The following is an 18742-nucleotide window of genomic DNA, read 5'->3' on the forward strand; positions in this document are numbered from 1 at the left end:
CGTTGCTGTAAGCTCCAAAACAGAAGCAGTGCTGAGCATGTCTCTGAGTTCCAAGAGTGTGTCTCAGGGCCTGAGAGATGGGCCCCGTGGCCATGTACCCTGGCTGTCGAGTGCAGGCTGGGCGGTCTGAGAGGGGACACACATAACCAGAACCACCCACATGCCTACTGAATGGACACACTGGGGTTCTAGAAGAAACGTCTCTCCAGAGAACATGCTTATCGGAAAGATGCGTGGGTTTTTTCTTTAATAAAGAACTGGGACCCCAAATAACTTGGATCTGCTTGTCTTTTGTTCCCTACTTATTAGAGTAGAAGTTTCTTAACTTGTGTGCTTGTGTGAGTGCGTTTTTACGGCTGGTGATGGGGAGGGTCAGAATGTGTTCCGAAGCTGTTTAGTGAAGGCTGTTTTCAGGTGGTGATTTTTAAGTGCTTTAGTGGGTATAATAGGGACCAGTTTAGGTGTTTAATTGGGGCCTCTGGACAGCGGTCACAATCCTGCCTGCAACTAGGGAGGAAGAAAATGTAAATAATGAAATTCACATAGAAAATTAAACTAGCCTGTGTGCTGGAGATCATTACTTATATAAATTACAAAATGAATATTTTATGTTTGACAGCTAAATTGGTTCATTTTTTTTTTTTAAATAAAGGGTTTGGATGAGTTAGAGAAGTGTAAATTTCGTCAAAATTTGTCCAGGAGCTTGTTAATACTTCTCACCCTAAATGTATGCAACTCTCATATGTTACAGAAACACTCGGCTATTATTGATGAAGTATAAATGGCCAACTAACCCAGACTTCAATTTTAACTCATCTTTTGGATATTGAATTCACTTATTTTCCCCCAGCCTGAATTGGTGTCCGAAATAAAGATGCTCTTCTAAACACTCCTCAGAGGCTTCTGAAGTTCTTTGATTGTTAAATCAGACTTACACTGTGGTGGGTGGTGGTGGTGTTTAGAGTGTATCTCTCTGGAGACCTCAGGGGGAGGGAAAGGTGAGCCAACTGTTGGAGCAGAATGCCTGAGTGGGCCACTTTGCATGTTGCCAACACATCTGCTGGGTCTCTCTCACGGGAATATAATCAAGGTGCTGCATATGGATGCCAGTGGCAGTTTGTAACAGGGGGTGTAAATGCCTTTTCATGGTTGTTGATATATTTTCAGAGTTTACTTGGGTTGAGGGTCTACCAGATAAAGCAGATGAAAGGACTGTCCAGGATATTGACTTAGTCCTCAGCTCAGGCAGGGCGAGCCAGAAACTTCAGACCAGCAGGTGAAGGACACTTTGAATATGCCTACAACGAAACACTTGGAGGATTATAATGGTCTCCATTTTTGTCATCAAAGCCCCGTGACATGGAGGGCTGTCCAGTGCTGCAACTAGACGTTGGAATTAAAAGTGGGAAGTTGCATGTCATGTCTGTGTCCTTCAGAGTATTACAGCAGTTTAAATAATCTCCCCTGTGGGAAGGTCTGTGGAAGACTTAGGTGGCACAGTGACAAATGTTTTACTAGTTTCGGAGGCCCTGCTTGCTGGTGGCCATTTGTGTTTATCTTAGGTGAAGGGAACATTTGGAAAAGGGAAGGAACAAGAAGCATTCTGTGGGAGACATTTAGAGCTATATATATATATATATATATATATATACACTGAGGGGGGAGCAGTGTCTAGTTTACAAAAGGAAAGGTTGGGATGTGCAGAGACCAGTGTAGTTGTTTATCTTGGAGATTTCTACAGAATACTCCAGCACAGGATCCTTCAGCCAAGGGCAGGGCTAGTAGGGTCCAAAGCACCCAGGGTTTGCAGCCAGACGCCCAAGTTTGAGTTCCCGCACAGCCGGTAGACAGTTACCTAGCATCTCTGTGCCTTAGTTTCCTTGTACTTGGATGGGAGTTTCCTTGTCTGTAAATGGGGATCATAACCGTATCTGACTCATTAGGTTATTATGAAGATGGAATGACCTACTATTAGTAAAATACTTCCAGTAGTACCTGCACATATTAAGTACTGTACATGTTCATTAAATAAAAACATCAATACTTGGGGTGGCAAGACATTCTTAAGAGGTGGACCAAGATTGATGCCAAGGACAGAAGTGAAGAAGATGGATGAAAATCAGTTTTGTATCATGCTGCCTAACATTGCTTGTACACATACCTTTCTCCGGAGCACGGAGACAAGTATAATCAGCTCCTTGTCCCTGGAGCTCCCCCAGGTGGGGGTTGTGGAGATATAGGTCCTCAGAACCTGGTATAGGCTTCCTGAAGAAGCTGCCTTTTGAAATCGGAGAAGAGAGCTGAAAGGCCCTCAGGTTTACATTTGACAAGTGTGACTATAGGACAATTAAGTAACTAGCAGAGTCTGAGTCTAAGAACATTAAGTTCAGGCCAGACATGTAAAGCAAAGTGAAGCCATTCTCTATCTCTGAAATGAAAGTCAATGCTATTTAGAATGGTTGCCATTTTATTATTACACCCTAGCCCTATTTCTAGGAGCACCATGAGAGTCAAGGTGTTGATGAGTCAAGCTCCATTTCCTTCTGATAAACTAGCCAAGTTTAATTCTGTATTCATAGGCTTGGTGAGGATAAATCACCAACCCATCAGAACCATTCTATTCTGATGTTGAGATCTAGCTTTGCCCGAGGGAGAAGGTTTGGACTGGAAGGGTATTATTTTGACAGACTATGTAAAATATCTCTGACTCAGCAACATTTTAGGGCCATGGTGACCATAATGTAGATGGACTAGGGCAGACTTTTACATTTTCACTTTGAGAAAGTAATCCTTAAGTTGCACCTTTGTTCCTAGACAAGAGGAAATCCTTAAAGAAAAAGTATCTTGTGCCCTGAAGCTGTTCAGGGCACACTGTGAGGCCAGGCAGAGCAGAGGTTAACAGGATGTGAGAGTGTCCCCTCAGGATGTGGGGCTGTTTGTGGGGCTGTTTGCTTATGAAGGAGTCTTAGGACTGCGAAGCATCATGGGGTAGCACCATTTTTAAAAATGCCATTGGTGATGGGTGGAGGTCCTGAATGCTATGTTTGGTGAATAACTGGAATGGAAAGGAGTTGGTCCATGGTGTAAAAAAGAGACCATAAAATGGGGATTTCAGGCTTCCTCTAGATCATTTCTCGTGAGCAAACAAAGGAATGGTAAATCAGAAACTGGGCCCCTAGAGATGGTGTGTGTGTGTGTATGAGGCGCTGCTTACCCAGCAGGCGCTGAAACACTGTGTGGTCCACGTGCCCCCTCACGGGCAGCTCGCAGAGCCCCTTCCTCCCCCTCTGTTTGTACTTTACCAGGCATGGAGATGGTCAGAACCAAACTAGCACCCCGCTCTGTGTGTGCTGCAAAGTGGGAGAAAGAATTGGTTTGGGGCCTTGGCAGAAAATCCCGAGAGTTCATCAATTATCCTGTAGTTTTCCTTTACTGCCAGCTTGCTCCGATTCTCTTGTTCTCTCGTTCTGCCGGAGCAGAAAACACGTGGGCCCTCTTCATGGCGACCTTTTAACTTGTTTACAAGACGGCCTGCTCTTTAGCAGCGCCGATGTCTAAATCAAGTTGAAAGTACTCAGGGATGCCTCCTGTGTTCTGGTTTGGTGGATCCCCAGGCCAGGGTGAACTTTCTGCCCTCAGCGTCCCACCTGGGACACTGAGGCAGGTCTCGGTGAATGCTAAGCGCTCTGAGGCCCATATGGGTATAAAAGTGGTCGGTATTACTGGTGTTTAGGGGGTCTTATAAGTGGCTCCCATTCTCCACCACATTCATAAATAACCGAGAGAAAGGCAAAAGAGTCAGGCAGATGAAGATGAAGACTCCAGCTTTATTCCTGTTGGAGATGTTGCAGAGCAACAGGTGAGATAGGCTACCAATGAGGCATGCTTCCTAAACCAAGCTCAGAGTGGGGCCTCTCCAGTCCAGGCAGCAGGAGAGAACCATCCATTGGATGGAGAGGAGGAGCTGAAAGAAAAGTTCTCGAGATGAAGGCAGATCCCAAAAGAAGTGGACCAAGTGGCCAAGCCACGGATACCAGTGTAGGTTTCTCAGAGTATGGTCACCAGTTCCTTGAGGTCAAAAGTATTTGCATTTTCCCTCTCTTTCTCTCAAGGGCGTATGGCAGAGTTTTCCGGAGGCCACATAGGTGTAATATTACAAAAGATTGATAAAAAAAATTCATGTGCTTTCTCTTAAGTCAGACATTAAAGAGATTTGCAAAAGTGTAAAGCAATGGCACTCTTCTCACTACAATCTTGTTTGGCAGATACATTCTTTCATAAAATGTTATTTATGTTGACATATGGGGAATTTATTCTTGTTATTTTAAAATAATCTTTTAAGTTCTCAGTTTTAATTTCGAATGCAGTGAATATTGATAAATATAACCCCCCTAACTAAAAGTTCTTGGGGGTTATTTATGAATTTTTTAAAAAAGATTTTGTTTATTTATTTGACAGAGAGAGACACAGCGAGAGAGAGAACACAAGCAGGGGGATCGGGAGAGGGAGAAGCAGGCTTCCCGCCAAGCAGGGAGCCCGAAGCGGGGCTTGATCCCAGGACCCTGGGATCATGACCTGAGCCGAAGGCAGACGCTTAACGACTGAGCCACCCAGGCGCCCCAGGTTATTTATGAATTTTTTTAAAGATTTTATTTATTTGACAGAGACAGAAACAGCGAGAGAGGGAACACAAGCAGGGAGAGGGAGAGGCAGGCTTCCCGCGGAGCAGGGAGCCCGATGCGGGGCTCGATCCCAGGACCCTGGGACCATGACCTGAGCCGAAGGCAGACGCTTAATGAATGAGCCACCCAGGCGCCCCTTATTTATGAATTTTAAGAGTGCACAGGGATCCTGAGACCTTGAGGATCACTATCTTAAATTAACAATCCCACATACATCCTGCCTCGTTCCCTGAGTAAGAATGAATGAGGGGAGAAGAGACGCCAGAAGGCGTTAGCTTAGTCCATTTCCCTGTGCAGGAGAAGTGCACTAACCGCCCCCCCCCCCCCCCCCCCCCCCCCCCCCGTCCCCTGCCTCCCTAGTAACCCTAGAACAATCAGGGTAGCAGCTGTTGAAGTTCATTGCTCTGATGTTTGTGAATAATGATGCCAGTGGAAAGTAGGGCAAAACCCTTTCAACTTCAAACGTAGTGATATTAAGTTCTTTGGCCTTTCTGTGGATGGGGATAGGCACCACTTAAAAATCTTAAACTGGATTTCAAGACTGGGAATTGTCTCAGAGTTTAGAGAACGTATGGACTCTAGCAGGAAGTTTAAGAAGGAAATGGTAGACCAAGAGAACAGCTGACAGTCTGCAACTTATCTCCTGCTCAAGAATGGCTTAGATGCCCTCAAATGCGTTGTGGCTTTTTATGCATACTTTGATTTGTTACCTATGAAGAGAAGGCCACCTTTAGAGGCAGGAGGGAATAGTGATCAATATCTACTCTTACACCAACTTTGAGAAATTTTTTTTTTTCCACACTGGTTTTCTATTCTCATTTACTATTTCTTTTTAATCTAAGGAGGGTTGAGATAGGGAAAGAACATGCTTTAAACATAGTAAACTAATGCGTATGCTTTGATTAAATATAGATTGGGAGTTGGGACTCACTTGCTGGAGATACGAAGAAAGGTCAAGTTTTATTATATCCAAATAGCCTGATCCTGGAGGTAAGAGCATGCAGACATTGTAAGACTCAGTATTTGTTGAATAAATGATACATTCCAAGCTTTGGTCTCAAAATTTAAATATTTAAGGTGATTTCAAGCTCCCATTCTCCTCAAACATGGATTTACAAGCTGTGAATAGTTGAGTAAGAATGGTTAATTAAATAAATAATAATAATTGAAGGAAATATTTTAAATTAAGTCTTTATTATTATGCTCTCTTAAATGACAAGCTCACAGGATAGTCGCTAACATACTGACCACTTACACTGAGGCAGGGACGATTTTCAGGGTGGTATATTGAGGTTTAATTCTCCCAGCTCTCTCGTATACTAGGTTATATGGTTATGCCTGATCCATGGGTGAAGAAACTGGGAAGAGGATCTGAACCTGGCAACCCATTCAGGCCCATGGTCAGTGGCTGAGCATGTTGGCAACAATTCTCCCACCTACACTGGAGAAAGAAAAATCCAGTCCCTTTACAATTACTAGCTTCACTTAGGAGGTTGTGCTAGCATCGGCTGGTTTTGCCAACAGGAAAGTTTGGAAGAGTTCTTGCCGCTGTTCTGCTTTCTGACATGTCCAAGCCTCACACAAAGCACGTGGGTCCAACTTTCTGCATCAGTCAGTTCCTCTCTAGGCTGGCTACACCTCCACCAGAGGGTCTTGACACAGAGGGATGAGAGTGTTTCAGAGCCAGAACAGAATTGCCGTGATCACAGGAAAGTCGTCTACGTCTTTCTTCTTTTTCATCCACAATGGAAACAGCTGTATTTTGCCCTCTCGATCATTTAGTGGATACCTACCCGCTGAAAAAAAAAAAAATTCAAACTTTATAAAAAAAGCAGTCATCGAGAAAATAGAGATCAACCTGAAACTTACTTCCCTGAGGTGGTAGCAATAACATTTGGGTGAACGTTCTTACATGCACCTCTTTATATATACCTACAAACACTTAATACATCATCTTACACAAAGGAGATCATATCACAGGCTATCTTTTAATCTTGGACTTTAAATCATTTTTTATTTTTTCTTATCTCTCCCTCCTCCTCTTATATTTCTCGCCTACTACACATCATTCTCCTTTACCTAAAGGAACCCATGCTATTAATCTTTTGTATTTTTCCATGTTTTCTTCAAGCTTTTTAAAGAATTCAAAATATAGTTAATATGTAATAAATATATGATCATTGTTTTTGATATATATGCACATATAAAGATTCTTTCAATTTTTTACAAACAGTAAGATCAAATACTTTTTTGGCTGTCTCTTATTTTTCTCACTTAATAAAACCTTGTGACTATTTCTCAAATTGATTGGTATATATCTAATTCATTCTTTTAATTACATTACAGCATTACAGTCCATAAACTGGAGGTAGCTAATACCTTTTCAGCTATACCCTACTGATGGACTTTCATTGTGTTTCTTCTTTTCTAAATTAAAAATTTAAGGTTCTTTTCAGCAACCTAGGGATCTTGAAAATCTTGTCTCTGGTGAAAAACTAGAGGAAGCTATTTCACATCTTACAGTTTTGATGTGGATTGAAAGGATCTTCAATATTATCAATTTAGAGATAAATAATGCAAAATGATTAATATATAGTATTGCATCTAACAAAAAAAATCTTTTTCTTTGACCCTAAAACTATGCAATTTCACAGGAAAGTTTAGTACAATTATTTACTGGAATCCTTTATAAGTCCCACAATTAGAAAAAGCACTCGAATAAAGAAATTACTGCAATAGTAAAAAAAAAAAAAAAGTATGCAAACATCCAAGGGGCCAGTAGTGGTCAGCAGAATTGAATTTCTTATTTCTTAACAGACTGTGTGTTACGAAGCAGACCAGATAAGACAGGCCACGTGCTTGTAGGCTGTGATATAGGATTGCTTTCTCATTCATGGCGGGCGATGGCCAATAAGCAAGAGAAACAATACGAGCCCGGGCATTGTGTGTGATGCATGGGGTCTGATTGCAGGCAGAATGGTTCTGAGGAATCTGGGAAATAGCGATCCCAATCTCACTGTGTATGGGATCAGGATGAAAATGACAGTGAAACAAGACAGAGCGGAATCAAGTGAACTCTGGAATGGCCAGTTTTAACAGAATGCAGAAATTGTTGAGAATAGGTTGGGAACTGATGGAAGAAAAATAAGACATGGCAATAACATTTCTTGGAAAGTCATGACAATGCCTATGTGAATTAGCCAACTAGTAATTTAAGAATTATAGCTGAAACAAGATACAGGGCATAAAGAATAATATGTTAGAGAAAGTAAGATTAAAGGAGACCTAATAAAATTATTAGTGGTCGAAGGCTGCTAGAGGGAGAAATGAAAACATAGTAAAACAAAGCTTAGCTACAAAGGCACCTGGACTTTTCCTGGACACAAAAAGGCAGCTGGGAATAGATGCTGTGTGTCCTTGAGGCTTTCAGTGAGCTTTTTGCTTTGGAAATTGCAGGGGTAGGTGAAGGTTGCATTTTGGAAACTGGGATCTTTTTTTCTCAAAGGAAAGAAGGGGGCAAGCAAAGTACTAAAGATTCTGAGATCAGACTCAAGGAAATTGACCAGAGGGAGAAAAACTGACTTTTTGGATAAGAAAGACAGTGTGTCTTAGGTGTTTTATCAAGAGTAACCTGAGGTCTAACAGAGGAAAGAAATCTGTCTCAAAAGAAGGTCTCCGTCGATGGACATTGAGGCTGCTTCTGTGAATAGTGTTGTAATGAACATAGTGCTAGTATCCCTTTGAGATTCTGATTTCAGTTCTTTTGGATAAATACCTGAAAGTGGGATTGCTGGATCTTTTGGTAGTTCCCTTTTAATTTTTAAAGGAAACTCCATACGGTTTTCTAGTGGCTGCACCGTTTTGCATTCCCACCAGCAGTGTGCAGAAGTTCCTATCTCTCCACATCCTCACCAACACTTATTGTGCTTTGTTTTTCTGATAATAGCCATCTTGACAGGTGTGAGATGATATCTCATGATCATGGGAAACTTACTATTCAGCCTTAAAAAAGAGAAGGAAGTTCGCACCATGGAACAACATGTGAATCTTGAGGCTATTATGTCAAGTGCAATAAGCCAGTCATAGAGAATAAATACTGCATGATTCCACTTATAGGAGGAATCTGAAATAATCAAGCTCATAGAATCAAAGAGAAGGACGGTTGTTGCCTGGGGCTGGGTGGAGGGGAAATGAGGAGTTGCTAATCAACGGATATACAGGGTCTGTGAAGCAAGATGAATACGCTCTAGAAATCTGCTATACAACATTGTACCGATAGTCAACAGTAATATATTGTATACTTAACAGTTTGTTGAGAGGGTAGATATCGTGTTCAGGGTTCTTCCCACAATAAAAAAAAAAAAAAAAGAAATTGTCTGTGTAATGAGAAGGTCATCTAAAGTTTTAGTAGGACTTTCCATCACAAATCTAGAGTTTTGGGCACGAAATTCTAGGTGCTTAAGAGGAACTGGCCTGTCAACAATGCCAATTTGGTTTTGCCAATTCTGAGCCCAAAATACTAGCAAAGTTATCATTTAATAAGTATCAGTTGGTGAAACATTTGCTTTTCAAAATTATGGTGGCTACTTAATGCAGACAAAGACATAACTATTGAAAAAGCTTAATTATGGCAACCTAATTTATATTATAAAATCTGCTTTAATAAATGAACTTATGAATACTTTTCCTTTATGGGACATTAATTATGGTGTTAGTTTCTTAAGGAATGAAAAGATACAGACATAAAAATTTTTAAAAATTGATGTGATATGGATATCTTAGATTCTCTGGCTTTCATTAAGCTAAATAAATAAATAAATAAATACATACATACATAAATAAAATTGAGAGCTATAGCCACACATATAAAATGCAACATTCATAGTCGGTTTTGTTTTACTTGTATGAAATCTGCCTTTATTCCTATTGAAAGTTGAGAAAGGCCTGTAACCGTTTTTAAAGCATTTTAGGAACAGGTAAACAAGGATATACATCTTAAATATAAAACCTGAGGTAGCATTAAAGATGACAGTTGTAGAAAGAAAATGACATAGCTTTTGTGGAGATATTTTAGCGTGTAATTTTCAGCACACAATGCATATAATCAAAAGGCTTGAGATGACCTTGAGAGGCCATCAGGCTCATCCTTCTGCTGGTACAGGGAACAGCTAACATGAAGCACTGTGCAGTGAGCGGCACAAGCCGGTGAGTAAGGGTGATGACAGCCTTATCTAAAAGTAACATTATTTCCAACTGAGTTTCAAAATAATGAATGGTCTTCTAGCAAATACATGACTCTTTTGGAACTTGTCTAAATCCCATATGGTAAATATTTTTTCTCAAATTACACTTGGCTTTATAAATAGCAATCACATCATCACATGGTACAAAGAAATAGTTTAATGTAGCCATCAAGGATATATATTGAAACAAAACCACTTTTTAATGACAAAACTTTCAGAATTCGTGCTATGGTTTAGAAAAGGCTTGCATATAGTTCTCGGTTCCAAATTTGATTATCTTCTGTCCTAACTTTTATTTTAGATCAGGTTGTGAGTCTGTTTTGCAATTTGGGGCAACCTTTCTTCTGACATATTTTTACAGAAGAGTTTCCCTCTGGATACAATAGGTCAGAATTTAGGGATATAGATGGCATAATAGAGAAGGATTACAGAATGTCCCTCCTCCCAAAACTTAAAAACATTGTAAAAAGGCTGGCCCTAAGTTCCCAACATTAGCCAAGTAAGGAAAAGGGTATGCTTTTTATTAATAAACCTTAAAAAGTAGGGGCAAAAGAAAAAAATGGAAGATTATGGTGGAGAGAGGTGTTACTTCTTACTTTGCTCCTGGTTTTCAAGAAACAATGCAGAGGGAAAGAAGGTGAATGGGGAAAAAAAGAAGAAGGAAGGAAGGAAGGGAGAGAGGGAGGGAGGAAGGAAGGAAGGAAAGAAGGAAGGAAGGAAGAGAGAGAGAGAGAAAGAAAGAAAAAGAAAAAGAAAGAAAGAAAAAGAAAGAAAGAAAGAAAGGAAAGAAAAGAAAAGAAAAGAAAGAAAAAGAAAGAAAGAAAGGAAAGAAAGAAAGAAAGAAAGAAAGAAAGAAAGAACAAAGAAAACAAAAACCAATTCTCCCTAATATCCTATTTTGGAGAAAAGTGAACTGAGGGCAGTCTTTTTACATAAAGTTAAGGAAAACCCTCTAGAGCAGAAATCTTATATACCCAGTAGTGATAAGAAGGGTAGTAAGACAATGTTGCCATTTTCCAGGGCACTGAGAGGGCTGGACATTCTCATAACTAAATAGAATGACTATCATACTGGATGTTTAATGGGATTTATCAGAAAATTCCCAGAACCTAGATTCCTCAGCACAAATTACATTCAATCCCAGCCAAGTACTGACCATTCCCCTATGTGATAATTCATTTCATGTCAACTTGGCTAAGCCATGGTATCTAGATATTTGGTCAAATATTCTAGATGTGTCTATGAAGGTATTTTCTTAGCCTGACTATAGCCTGCCAGCCTACCTGCAGATTTTGGACGTGCCACCTTTCACAGTTGTGTGGGCCAATTCCTTAGAATCTCCCCCCACCCCCACCCCACTCTCTCTTTCTGTATATACACTCACATACACATATCCTATTGTTCTGTTTCTCTGGAGAACTCTGACTAATACAGCTTAGTAAGGTAAATCTTATTTCTTGCTCTTGTAAATGCCAACAAAGATGTTTTTGGTTAGCACATGGCCTTCTACTAAGTTAATTAGGGATCCAAGTGCCTTCCATCTGTGGCTTTAGCTAATTCTAGGGCCTTGAAGTTCTCTTCTTAAAGTTCAGGTGAAAACCCCCAGTACCTTGCCAGCAGGCATGGAAAGAGTGAAGAAAGATCATTTGTGGGAGGCTTCTATGGGTTGGGCCCAGCACCAGCACACATCACTTTGCTCACAGTCCATTAGGCTGAACTTAGTTGTGGGCTCACCCACCTGCCAGGGAGGCTGCTGGGGAGGCTGCAAAATATCGTGCATCTGTCTGCCAGGCAAGAAAAGAAAATGCACTTTTGTGAACTTTCAGGGGTCTCTGCCATCCTCTCTTACCTAATTCATATATATGCTCAGATTACCAAATGGGTAAATGCATGAAAACAATCAAGTCTTATCCAAATGTGTGCTATTATGATCATTATCTCAAATATTGAGGTTCTGCAAAAAAGACTAAGTTTTCAATTCCGTGGTGAGCTCAGTATACTATCTGATATAAATAATCAAGAAATATATTCAACGTCGGGCATTTGAATAGACTACTCAAAATAATATTTATTGTTCTTACTGATGATAAAATAACAGGTGTGTTGTAGAAAATATGCCAACTAGAGAAAAATATAAAAAGCAAATCCCAGGCACTCCCAATCTTTGTACACAGTCTGTACAATTAAAACTCTTCAAGTTGTAGCAGCTTTCACCAAAACTGGCTTAAACAGAAGAGAGTTAATTGGCTTGCGGAACCGAACAGGTCAGGGATGGGTCTCTGGCTGTAGGCAGTTGAAGCCAGGCATTCCTGCCTGCCTCGGGACTTTGACTCCGCTGCTGTGGGGTCCTCCCAGCTTGGCCCCCGCTGGGCACTGATTCTGGCCTCAGGCTGCTCTCTCCTGAGAGTAGAAATGGCTGAAGCAGTTCTGGTCATGCGCTTACACTGTACTAACCAGAGGAAGGCAGGATAGCTCTTTCAGTTGCTTTCTCTGAAGAACTAAAAATCTTGTTTTTCCTTCCATCCAGAAGCTTCCTCAAAAATCTTGTGTCTCATGGGTCTGAATTAAGTTGTGTGCCCATCCCTGATCCAAATATGGATGTGGGGGTTTGCTCACGTCAGACAAGACTCAGCCTGTAGCGGAGTGAGAGGGCAACTTCTCTCTCAGCACATGGGCTGCATGGGGGAAGCATGGGTACCTGATGAAAGTGGGAGAATTGTTATCAAAAAGGAAAGGGGGTGGATAGTGGGTATTCTAAAGCAGCGAATGCCTCCCCATGCTCAGGAGCGTGCGCACGGACACACACACACACACTCACACCACTTAACAGAATCCGTACTGCACATACTCTTTTTTTCACAGCCTGTTTTATTCTTTCACTTAAGGACGACGCATCATAACCGTGCACACACAACGTGGAGGACCTCCCATTATAACGTTGAACAAGAGAAGCCAGACACAAAAGATGTACCTATTGTATGACTCTATATGAAGTTCGAATCCAGGCAAAATTAATCCATGGTGGTAGTGGTTGGATTAGTACTTACCTATGGGGGGTATTAACTGGGAGAGGCTACTAGGGAGCTTTCTGGGACACTGGAAATGTCCTATATTTCTATCTGAGTGGTGGTTATACAGATGTATATTTATGAGAAAAATAATTGCACCTTGTACTTAGGATTTATACCCTTTTCTGTTTCAAAGTGATACTTTAACACAAAGTTAAAAATTTAAATTAAGAATATTAAATGAAACTGTAAACATGTAAATATGCAATGCTAAAAAGGAATTTAAGGAGATATAAATAAAAGTTTTGGTGAAGTTGGAAAAACCTAAGTCATCTTCAGAAAACATACCTGTAACGTCATAAAACTTTACTGAAATACAGAAAAAAATAATAGAATATCCATGTTGTAGTTATCAGAATAGAGGCTTAGTATAACTCAATGAGACATCTCATGAGGTACTGGATATAAAGATGTGTTTTAAAATATCATATGCTATATATTTATTAGTTTAAAAATGATTTTGGAGGTAGTGAGTCTGGGCAATGATCATCCACGGCTGCTGAAAATCTGATGTGGAAGCCTAACAGGAAACTTCATCACCCATGCAAAGGCTCTGACAACAGCTGAACTCACCGACTAAGCTTAAATCACAAAAAGAGAAAAGCATTCATTATGAGCTTCCTGATGTGATGTGTGGAACATACATAGCACCTCCTATGAAGTATTCTTTTACTCTAAAGGTTTTATTTATTTATTTGAAGGAGAGAGAGTACATCAGTGGGGGAGGGGCAAAGGGAGAGGGAGGAGCTCCATCCCAGGACCCTGGGATCAGGACCTGAGCCAAAGTCAGACCCTTAACTGACTGAGCCACCCAGGTGCCCCCTCCTATGAAGTATCCTTGCCACAAAACTGAACCTGAGCCTGACCTAGCCTCTGGCTCTACTAGTTTTCAGGAATTATGAAGGAAAAAGGACCATGTTAACAACATGTGGGATGTAATTGGTTAAAATCAGGATGTGGGAAACTATAGGACAAGTGACCTTATTTTTAAACTAATAAACGGCAAGGAAGAAAAAAGAATGGAGAGAGATTGTGCTATCACAAACGGCCTAAGGGATAACTCAACTAAATGCAATATATCAACCTCATTTAGATTCTGATTCCAAGTAAAGCAAAACACATTTATGAGACAATCAAGGATATCAACTCTAATTAAATGTCAGATGATATCAAGAAGCTATTATGACTTTTTAGGTGTGATGATATTGTTGAAGTCATGTGTAAAAAAAAAGAGTCAAAGCCTTATCTTTTCGACATACATATGTAAGTATTTATGAAGGAAATGAGATGAAAACGCAATGTGTGTTGGGAAGGGCACAGGTGAAGCAAGTTTATCCATATGTTGATATCTTTTGAAACTGGATAACAGGTGTATGAGGGCTTATTATGTTGTTCACTATAATCTGAGTTTGTTTAAAAAATTTCAGTAAAAACATTAAAATCATTTGCATCGAATTTAATAATTGAGACTACAATTATTAGGGAATAAATTGGGATGGGAAAGATTTTTGGTTTGATCTTTATTTACTAAAACATGATACATCCAGTGTTTACACTTTTATCTTCATAGGCTATGTACATTATTATGCATTTATATACATATATTATACACCAATATCTTTTATGACATTAGGTATCCTTCAAATTATTCTTACCTTTAACGAATTGGCACCATATAATTTATCAGAGAAAATAAAAATAGGTTCAAATAACATTTTTAAAAAATACTGAATTTCTTTATTACACTCAGAGGGTTATTGCCTCTCTTCATTTGTTTTTATTTTTATAAGCTTCCTTAGTAAGTCAGACATTGATTTGGCCTTTCCTATAGGTACATTCCAAAGGAAAAAATTCTTGTCTTAAATATTCTAATAGAATCCTGTGGCGATTTGTATGGTGGCTTCTCAGTATACAGATGCCAACCTGCTCAATAACATTTCAGTAGGTCCTGGTCTTCGATTTGAAAAATCAATCAATATATCTACAAGGCAAGAAATTAGCTTGACGATTGGATGTGTGCTACGCAGTAACTTTGGTAGGCGCTGGGCAGGAACCTGTTTGGGGCTGGACAGTGTTTATCTGCTTAAGAGAGGTGCTTGGTCTGAGGTGTTGAAATTGAGCCTGTTGACCAGAATGCACCTGCTACCATTGTCTTTCCAACATCCACCCAGCAAAGCTGGGCTAGTGTAGTAGCAGACTTAGCGGTTTCAGGGAGGATGGCGGAGAAATGTTCTTACTTGCCTTCTCCTCCCACCCAGCCACTGGCTCAGGGCTAGAATCTTGCATCTTGTTGTGGAGATGGCCCTATGCCGGGCTGACGCTGATGGGTATGTCGATAAGTAACATAAAACAGTTGCATGCTTCCTTTTGCTGAGAAATGAAATCTTTATTTATATTAATAACAGCTCACTAAACTCTTTCAGGCAGGTGTAAATTTTAAAATGTTCTTTTGCCTCGGGATGCATGACATTCACATGGAAATTTGCGTTTCAGCCCAAATGGTCTATTTTTAGAAATATTTTCTCAAAATTTACATTTTTGGTTTAGTTTTCAGATCACCCAAATATTCAGGAGGAAAATATCATGAACGATATTTCTTTGCTTAATGGATAATTACAGATTGGAATTGTTAGTGAAATTGCATTATTAAATTTATTCTCAAATTACTCTTAAAATATGCAGGACTGGAAGACTAAAGACATAAATAGCTTTGATTATAGGCCAAATTCTGCATAATTTTGTTATTTTGTAACTTGGTATCTTGAAGGGGATAAAATCTTAAGTTCAATGGACCAGGCCAAAAATAATGAGAGTGGTATTTTTTTTATAAGCATGTAAGTTCTTAAATGTTTACCCAAGCATTACTTTCTTCTAAAAAGCCATTTTTGGAAGTTCATGTATTTAATAATGTTTGCTCAAAATATGACTTTTAAAATAGTCATTTTCAAGTCACACACAAAAATTAGTCTAATTCTATATTATTTTTGAACAAAACAGGATTAGTCAGCTCATTCAAGCTTCTTATTCACAAGATTCAGCACTGAATACATTTTAATTCCAAAAATGAAATCCTCTCTTTAACAATAAAGATTTTCCATAGTTGAAAAATACTCAAATGAATGTGCTACTGGCTTTCCACGTCCAAATACTGGGCAGTTTTGCTATATAGTATTGCCTTTGGAGGGGGCAGTGCATAGTTGGATGGAAAACTTTTGATGAGCTTGTTAAAATCCATCTTGTAACTCTGAAGTGACATGTTCTTTGAATTTTATATGAATTAATTTTTTATGCCAAGTTTACTGATTTTTGTAGACTATGTCATACCTCCCTAAAATTCTAGGTTTTAGACTTGAAGGAATCAGCCCTGCACTCACCTTTGTTTTCCTTACATTAGTCCTGTCTGCATTTTTGAAATAATTCCATGCAGTTAGAGACAGAGGTGGTATTTATTTATATGTCTGAGGAAGGAGAGTGTAAAGTCAGAAGACACAGCCAATATGAACAATTAAGCCCGTCACTCTGCCCGTATAGGTGCCAAGTACCAATAAGACAAGTAATAATCAGGAATTTGGATGCTGTGGGGCAATCACATCATTGCCAGGTTTATATAGGTTTGTTGGGTTCCTGGGAGCGAAAGAGAGGACATACACAACATTTCACTTAGGACTCTAGATTGCAAGTGACAGAGAAGTGAGTCTAAGCTGGATTAAACCAAAAAGCTGTCTTACTGACTCATGTAACAAAATCGTCCAAGAACACTGTTTTTTAATCATGGCTCAGAGAAGGTGATCATTATCTGGTTTCTTTCTATTTGTTGGCTTTGCTTTCCTTCTCAGAATTCATGTGAGTAAAGATGACAGTAACGGTTCTATCCCATGCCTCAAGGTGCAGGTGCATCTGGGAAGAATCCTTGCATCTGTCCCCAAAGTCTCAGCAAAAGTTTTATTGGCTCTGATGGATCACGTGCCTGTCCCTAATGTCTTTGAGAGGAATGAGATGTGTGAATTGGTTTAGCCAACTGGGACCTATTCTTGGAGTTGCGGTGGGGCTAATCCTGCCCAAATGCATGGGTTGAGAGCAGAGTTAGGGTGGTTTCTCAAGGCCAGGTTGGAGTATGGATGCTGGCTGGCAAAAACAACAGATGTCCCCCCATGGGCACTTTGGTGATTCTGTCTTAGCTGCAGGATAGTGAAAGAAATGGTGGTGGGGGAGGGGTAGAGAGAAAGGAAGGGATCTTGGCGTGAAGTGGGAAAATCTACTCCTTGGGGAGACCCGGATATGGAGCTCCCAATCTTACCTTATGCTGATTCTCTTTTATAAAATATATATATATATTTTAAAGTTTATTTGTGTGAGTTTGATCCTTAACACTTTGCTTTGTTTTATTTTTTTTAAAGATTTTATTTATTTATTCGAAAGAGCAAGAAAGAGCACATGAGAGGGGGGAGGGTCAGAGGGAGAAGCAGACTCCCCGCCGAGCAGGGAGCCCGATGCGGGACTCGATCCCGGGACTCCAGGATCATGACCTGAGCTGAAGGCAGTCGCCCAACCAACTGAGCCACCTAGGTTCCCCTATAAAATATATTTTTAAAATTTATTTGAGACAGAGAGAGAGAGAGAGAGAGAACAAGAGGGGAGGAGTGTCAGAGAGAGAGGGAGAAGCAGACTCTCTGCTGAGCAGGGAGCTTGATGTGGGGCTCGATCCCAGGACCCTGAGATCAGGACCTGAGCCAAAGGCACACGCTTAACAACTGAGCCACCCAGACGCCTCCACCTTATGCTGATTCTTGATTGTGTTTTCTAATGGAGACGTTTTTGCTTTATAGTAGGATTGTGTGAATTAATGCCAAATAAAACTAAGTAACGTTTGATGTAGGTAAAACTAGACAGCTGACAACTTCTGTACCCTGCCCCTCCTCATCGGTTTCTTGGTACTGCACAGGATGGGTGACACAATTTTGAAGCTATGCATATGTAATATACTATTTCAACGTAAGAGAAAATAGTCATTTTTTGTCCCACCTACTGTCTAACACAGAGCCAGGTACCCGATAGCATGATAATTGTTGATCAATGTTTCAAAATGTAGGTGTAAAATTTTCTGATGCATAAACAAAGTAAAATTCCTCTGACTTCAGGCTGCTACCTAACAGCCTAAATAGAGCTTGTAAGGGATAAAGGAAAGAAGATCTCTGAAGATATGGCCCTTCATGGCTGAGTCAGTCATGGGAGAGGAGAGAGAAAACCAGTTATTGAGTAAAGCCCTTTCCCTTGTAATCTTGACCTTGAAAAACCTGCACTTCCCTCTCCTTCATGTTGGTCTCCATAGGACAGTCAGAAGGAAGTGGGAGAGATGCAAGGGTGTCCCAGTATCTGTAAAGGATTAACCAATAGAATATGAAATTGGGGCTACGGGGGAGTTATATTTTGTTGGACTAAAAAAATCCATTCTATTAAAAACCCATTAGAATATTTTTTATCATCTTGTATCTGCACTCAGGTAAGCTACCTGTTACAGAAAATATTATAGTTTTCACATTTCTACAGTTTTTAATAAAGTTCCACGGTCTCAAAATTATTCTAATGATGCCTGTGCTGTGGTTGGGATGTGGCTTCTGTGAAATCAAGCTCTCTCGGGCACCTGGACACACATTCAATCCAAGAGGTAGTCTCCGAGAGGGGGGAAGTTTTCTTTTGGGGCCATAAACCAGTCAAAATTCACAAAAAGGAAGCTTTAAATTTCCACATT

The 18742-nt window shown here is 40.0% G+C and overlaps 1 pseudogene; it reads right to left on the reverse strand.

Moving 5' to 3' along the window:
* LOC113927895 overlaps positions 1–18742 on the reverse strand; it is a 56133-nt pseudogene that overhangs the window by 17673 nt on the left and 19718 nt on the right.

Source organism: Zalophus californianus, chromosome 7 (assembly GCF_009762305.2).
Source record: "Zalophus californianus isolate mZalCal1 chromosome 7, mZalCal1.pri.v2, whole genome shotgun sequence".
Classification (NCBI taxonomy): Eukaryota; Metazoa; Chordata; class Mammalia; order Carnivora; family Otariidae; genus Zalophus; species Zalophus californianus.